The sequence below is a fragment of the Cynocephalus volans genome, chromosome 17 (assembly GCF_027409185.1).
Source record: "Cynocephalus volans isolate mCynVol1 chromosome 17, mCynVol1.pri, whole genome shotgun sequence".
Lineage (NCBI taxonomy): Eukaryota > Metazoa > Chordata > Mammalia > Dermoptera > Cynocephalidae > Cynocephalus > Cynocephalus volans.
The window spans coordinates 24,970,842-24,978,386 of NC_084476.1; the positions used below are offsets into that span (position 1 = coordinate 24,970,842).

The following is a 7,545-nucleotide window of genomic DNA, read 5'->3' on the forward strand; positions in this document are numbered from 1 at the left end:
GGTAAGCCAACCACACAGGGTTGCCATGTACAACTTTTCTGTCAATATTTCGCTGACAGTTTTTCTCATATTAATATTTTTTCATTTTACTACTTGTTTTCTTCCCCTTTGTAAATGTTAATTAAAACATTGAACAGAAGAAGCAGATGATATTCTCTCTTGAACACAAGTACTAATATCGTGTAGATTTTAAAAAATAATTTTAAGTCATTGTCTAATAAATTCACTAGTATAGCTAAACCTATAATTGAGTTCATTCAAATTAATTCTGTTAGTAAGAGGTAGAAAGATTGTGGCAAATAATCATGTGCATTTCTGAAAACAGTATGACACCAGATCCATTAAGAATATTTAATCAATGCCTTACAATAATTTTTAACTTTAACCCTACCAGGCACTATAAAATTATTCACATTTAATGTATGAAAGGTGAACTGTTTTATTTGTTTAAAAACTTCTTTTAAAGATTTAAGTAAGACTACTTAGAATAAAAACATAGTTACTGTAAGGCCAAAGGCCATTAATACATTCAGTCATTCAACCATTTACTGAGAGCCCACTACTGTGTGCTAGATTTTTATGTGCTAGATATCCAGAAAACAGAAATAAATAGAATCTGTCTCACAGAACTCAAAGTTTGGTGGGAAAACCAAACAAGTTAACTAGCAATTACAACAGTATACAGTTATAATAATAGTTATAATTACAATAGTATAAGTGTTGTAATAGAGGTAAACAAATGGTATTGTACAAGAGTAGCAGTTTTTCAACCTCAGGTGGAGAAGGGTCAGAGAAAGAGACCCAGAAGTGACACTTAATTTTAGTCATTAAAGTAGGATTTTGCTGGATGGATGAGAAAAGTAAGAAGGTGTTCTAGGCAGAGATGATCGCAGTAGCAAAGTAGGCTAAAATCAGGAAGGAAAAGTATATACAATATTTAAAGATTTACTCATTATTTAGCTGAAAATCACAACAGGCTCAAGTCCTAATACATTTAATTAACCTTGCATTCCTGAAATAAAATCTATTTGGTCACAAAACATTCAACTTTTAAAATGCTATTGTATTCAGTTTGGTAATTTTTATCTTAGGCTCTTTGCATTTATTTTCATTATTATGATTGGTCTATGGTTTTTTTCTTTTCTTCTATTTGTCGCCAATTTGGTTTCATAGTCATGTTAGCCTTGTTGAACGAGTTAGAAAGTTTTCTATCTTTTCAATATTCTGTAAATTAGACTATCCCTAAAAGTTCTCATAGAATTCACATTTAAAAGCCTTTTTTGAAGGCTAAACTTTGGTAGCCTTTCCCATTTCTTCAATTGTTGTTGGTCAGTTCAAGTTTTCTGCCTCTTCTTGCATCGATTTTCATAATTTATATTTTTTTAGATAATATCATATTTTGCCAAGTTTTCACTTTATTTACAGGTTAAACTTTTAGTATTCACATAATTTTAAAATTTCTCCTTAGATATTTACATTCTTCTGTTAATTCTATTTTTTTTTTTTTTTGGCAGTGTTTGCCTTTCCCTTTCATCAGTTTTGCAAGAGGACTGTTAATATTTTCAATGGACCAGCTGTTGATGTTACTGATCCTACTTAACCTTTCAATAGCATCAGACATTCATTTCCTACAAGTATTTCATTACGTGACTCTAAATGACACAAAATTCTTAAAATATAATCTATGGGAAATGACTGTAATTGACAGGAAAGGGGAGCCCTCTGGAAGATAAAATTTCAAAGTTTAGTGTTTATTGAGACTGTACTCCATAATCAAAATTAATACAGCGACAACTAATAAGAATAGAAAAAAAGATCTCATTTTTAGTAACAGCATATAAAACACTTCGTAATAAATTTTATATGAAACATGAAATACGTATAGCCTACATACACGTATAATAATAGTTAGTACTTATATGGTACTTACTATGTGCCAGAGACTGTTTTAAGCACTTTACATTTATTAACTCATTTAATCTTCACATAACTCTAGGAGGCACTATTATTATCATCTCTCATATTACAGCAGAGGAAAATGAAGCACACAAAGAAGAAGGAATTAGGCCACACAGTAAACAGCAGAGATGGGTTTGCAACCCAGGCTGTCTGCTTCTAGCATATGTGCTCTAAAGCACTATGCTCTGCTAAAGTGTGCATACATACACATAAGCACACATACATGGAAAATTGTAAAACTACTGGGAGAAATGAGAGAAGACGAGTAAATGGAAAACATATCAGGTTATTTGATTTTGAAAATTCTCTATATTATGTCAATTCAATTCTCCAAATTAATCTATAATTTTATTCCATCTTAATCAGAATCTCAGTTGTTGTTTTTTTTTAAAGTGGGATCTTGACAAAGTATTCCTTATGTTTATTTTTTGAGAATAAGTCTTAGAGACAAGCCAGGAAATTTTTTTTAAAGAAGAGTAAAGTATGAGACTGCTATACCAGAGATTAAAACTTTAATAACCAAAACAGTGGTATTATTAGCTCAGGAGTAAAACCATTGACAGAACAAATTAAAAATCTAGAAGCGAGTATATACATATACGTATATACACACATATATGTATATGAATTTAGCATATGTGAGTATATGATAAAGATGTAATTTAAAATAAGAAGGAAAAATCAATAAATAGTGTCGTGATAATTCACTAAACTCTGTAAGAAAAATATTAAATTATAAACATATTTATAACTATAAACACATTTCATGCATTATAAACACACATACACACACATAATCCTAGAGGTTCTAAATGTAAAAGATGACATGATAAAAACAGAAGAAAATATAGATATTTATGCAATCTTTGGGACGGAGTTGGCTTTTCTAAACGTGGACCTAAAAGAAGAAACAATAAGGAAGAGAATGATAAATCTGGCTACATAAAAATGAAAAACAAAAAAATGAGAAATTATTTCCTCAATCTCCTTACTACCTACTTATTTTAAATAACATACAAAAACTTGTTTGCTAAAGGTGTGTGGCTCTGGTGTTCTTAAGTGGATGATATAGACCTCAACATAATGTTGCTTAAGATATTTTATCAGCATGGGAGGGTTTGTTTTCCTTCTGCCAAAATGAACAATAAATACTGTGTGTGAGAATGAGTCATATCCTAGCGTACCCTTATTTTTAGTGACCAATAAATCTCTCGTGATTTTCACCCTGAAAGAATATGTTCTTAACAGACACTTACTCATTCATTAAACACTTACTCAATAATTACTAAGATCAAGGTATGTATGTATGGGGGAAACAAAACTCTGAAGCCATAGGTACTGTAGTAAAAAGAACCTTCAACTGGAGGTGGACCTCTCAGCTTGGAGCTTGGGTCATCTTGGAACACTTGTGCCCACGGGCAGGTCACTTAACCTCTCTCAGCCTCAGTTTCCTACTGTTAGTAAAGTATAATAATACTTTGGAGAGTTGTTATGAAGATTAGAACCAAATAAGCAAACAAACATTGAGCTCCTCCTCTTTGCCGGGTTCTTAATATATAAGAAATAATGTTTGAAAAGTGCTACACAAAAATGTTGCTATCACATAACAAATTCGCTGCTCTAATGGTGGTAAGAACAGAGAAAGGGCAAAAAGTATACATACAATTAATGATAACAAAATTTGAAATGAGAAAAGCCCTACCATAAAAAGTAGAAAGAAAGGATGAGAGAAGATCAGGGAATTCAGCCGGGAAGCTTGAATTGGGCTTTGAAATATGGGTGGGTATTTGGACCTACAGAGATGTAGAGATGTGTGAGAAGGATAATGTAGACAGAGGGTATGATATGAATGGGAACAAGTAGACGAAAAGAAAGCAAAGAGAGTACGGAGAGAACCATAGTAATTTAACAAGAGTGTGTGGTCGATGAAGATAAGCAGTATGAGGGTACTTCAAAAGTTTGTTGAAATATAGAATTAAAAGATAATACAAATCTTTCCATGAACTTTTTTTTTCTTCACTGTTGCATTGAGAGAAATCCATGAAGTCTCTGAAGTACACTTATAGGTGGAAAAAGTTTTGAGAAGGCCAAAGTTTTGAGCCATATCACAAGGAGTTCGGAAGGCCAAACTAAGGAGTTTGATCCCGATTCCTCAGGAATGAACGGTTGTGTAAAACATAGACTTTGGCATAAGTCTTACTTGGGTTTAAATTCTGGCTCCTCACTTCCTGGCTATACAGTTTTGAGTAAGTCACTTAACCTCTCTAAGCCTCAGTTTCCTCTTCTATGTAATGACTATATTAATACTAACTTAAGTGCCAAGCTTAGTACTTTGTAAATAAAAGATGCTTGACATTTCATATCATTATGTATAGGTATTGGTTAACTACTGAAGGGCTTTGATGAGAGGAGTGGACATAATCTAAATTCTACAGCACTACGCAGACTAGATTAGAGACTGGGAGAACAGCTAGGAGAAAATTACAGTAGCCTAGGCCAGAGGTACTGGAGTCCTTTAACAGAAAAGTTAAAAAGTGAAAGGATCAAAATCAGTGGAGTTTTGGAGAATACTCATATTTTAGGATAGAATATAATGAAGCACTTTTAGACACAGAGAGAAAAGCCATTATAGAGGAGAGAATTAATATGTACAAGAAGGAAAAAAATGTATGAATTAAATTCTGGAGGAGGCAACTGGGGATGAAATAAAGAATCCAAGGAGAACAGTACTCTTTGCCCGATTTCTTATCTGTTTTTATCCTGTGATACAGAATGCACTTTTGTAGGTAGTATTAATAATTTGGGGAATTAAGGTAGGGCATAAATATTGAAAGAGGAAATCTTGGAAAGAAAGAGGAATACTTATCCATAGAAAGAAGAGAGTAAGAAAATGCCAAATGAGGCTGAATAGACATTTTGAGATAAAAAGAGAAAAGTGAAGAAAGACAACTTCCCATTCAAGTAGAATATGAGGTCACCTGCAGGGAATGGCATAGGTTTAATATATATGACTAGTAAGAGTGTAGGAAAGCGTGGGAACTGTTTAGTTTAGATCAAGATTTCTCAACCTTGTCACTATTGATGTTCTGGAACAGATAATTCCTTTTTGTGAGTATGGGGTGCAGGAGGCTATCCTATTCACTGTAGGATGTTCGGCAGCATTCCTGGCCTCTATTAGTTAGATGCCAGTAGTACTCTTTCCCCAAGTTTTGACAACCAAAAATGTCTCCAGACTTGCCCAAATGTCCCCTTGAGGGACCAAATCACCTCTAATTGAGAACCAGTGGTCTAGATGTTGTTGGAATATAATAAGTGGCCATTTAGAAATAAAGATATGGACAGCATCTTGTTTGAGATTCTATTTCTAATACCTAGAACATTGCTGGCACATCCTGACACTCTATAGATAATGAATGAATGGAAATAATAATTGACAATTGGCATTGAAAGCCTAGCTATTGGTTGTAGTGGAACCAATAAGCCTGATTTTGTTGTTTTGTTATCTTCTCCGAAAATGATGGGGAGTCTTGACAAAGAACAGGTGAAAGAAAACAGGAAGCTAGAAACCAAAGGAAGAGGCTATTTAAAGAAGGTGGTCTGTCTTTTCCTGTTACTCTGGCGCAAGGTACAATGAGCAGCAAAGTCTCTTGCCACACCCTGTAGGAGGTGGTGCGGGAACTCCTGCATGGAAATCAGTGCAAGAGCTGGAAGTTTCTGAAAACAGGGGAGCTACAGATCAGCTTAAAGAACTATGACCCTCAGAAGGACAAACACTTCTCGGGCACCATCAGGCTTCAATTTATTCCCTGCCCCAAGTTCTCCATGTGTGTCCTGGGGGACCAGCAGCACTGTGAGGAGGCTGAGGCTTTGGATATCCCCCACATGGTCACTGAGGTGCTGAAGAAACTGAACAAGAATAAGAAGCTGGTCAAGAAGCTGGCCAAGAAGTATGGTGCCTTTTTGGACTCAGAGTCTCTGATCAAGCAGATCCCATCAATCTTGGGCCCAGGCCTCAATAAAGCTGGCAAGTTCCCTTCCCTGGTGACACACAATGAAAACATGGTGGCCAAAGTTGATGAGGTGAAATCCACAATCAAGTTCCAGAAGAAGAAGGTGTTATGTTTGGCCGTTGCCGTTGGCCATGTGAAGATGACAGATGATGAGCTTGTGTACAACATCCACTTGGTTGTCAATTTCCTGGTGTCATTGCTTGAGAAGAATTGGCAGAATGTCTGGGCTTTATACATCAAAAGCACCATGGGCAAGCCCCAGCGCCTGTATTAAGGCACATCCTAATAAATTCTAGTGCTACCAAAAAATAAAATAAAATAAAGGTGGTCTGTAGTATTAGATGTTATTGCTTTTAGCTATTTTTTCTCTTTTTCTCCTGCAAGAAACAACACAAGATGTCTAATGTCTTATTAAGTTTTTACATACTGAGCACATAGTAGGTGTTCAAAAATTATTTGCTAAATCAATTTATTTTCTGAGATACAAGTTGAGTCAAAATTAAAAATACAAAGTGGTGAGAATTGATGTTTTATGAAACCTTTTTATTTATGGGAAAGGCCTACCCTCAGCTTTTCATGAAGTTCTTTTTCCTGCATATGGAATTATTAATAATGTAATATCCTTCTTCCCCAATTTAATCCAGAGCCCCATCTCCTCCATTTTTTACTATAATGCATATAAGCAACCAAGGATACCTCAAACAACATTAAGACTTCTTTTGGAGAGAAAAAGATAAATCAAAAAGATAAATAATAGTTTTCCTACATTTTATAAGAATGATGTTGGCTACCCTGTATATTTGAAACATTTGTTATAACTTATTCTAGTTCAAATTTGCAAGTTTAGACCTTTGAATATTATTTATTTTGTAAGTTAATTCATCTTCCATTAGGTACATAGTGGTGCTATGTTATGACTTTTGTGGTCCAAACAGATAAATTTTCCATAGGTGTGGTTAATCTGGTGAAATATCTAAATGAATTAAATCAATTATTCTTTTGCATCTCTACAACTTATTTGTTAAACAATAAAGCATTATTTCCTTTTGTATATTCCCATACTCTTATAATGTTAATATCCTCAGTTTCCTCAGTTCCTCAGTTCATTTATGCAAATATCTTATTTTCCCTACCACATTGACAGAGTAGAATCCATTTGCTCTCCCTAACTAGCATAGTTGTTTGCACATAATATGTGCTTTAAAATAATTGATAGATAAATCAATGAACAAACAACTACACATCACAGGGTAGAAGTCAGAAGACTTGAATTCTAGATCTGTGATGTAATTTTAGGCAAATTCCTTAACCTCATTGGCCCATAAAATATGAGTTTTTAGGGTAAATGTTACCCAGGGAAATACTAAGGTATAGAATTAGCCTTTCCATTTTTCCCAAGGAAATTGTAACCCAATTATCACAGTTTATTCCAGTTAATGGCTTCTTCTGGGTTACAGAGTCGAGTCTAAGCATGAATAAAGTTTTTATCCTGACCAGAACCTTATGTGAATTTTTCAGTGTGTAAAAGATCCATTAAGCATGTGAGGTGCGAAATATCTCATGATCAGAAAAATGT

At 34.2% G+C, this 7,545-nt stretch overlaps 1 pseudogene; it reads left to right on the forward strand.

The window, feature by feature from the left end:
* The first annotated feature begins 5,589 nt into the window (after positions 1-5,589).
* LOC134366236 (large ribosomal subunit protein uL1-like) lies at positions 5,590-6,243 on the forward strand (annotated as a pseudogene).
* Positions 6,244-7,545: the final 1,302 nt, after the last annotated feature.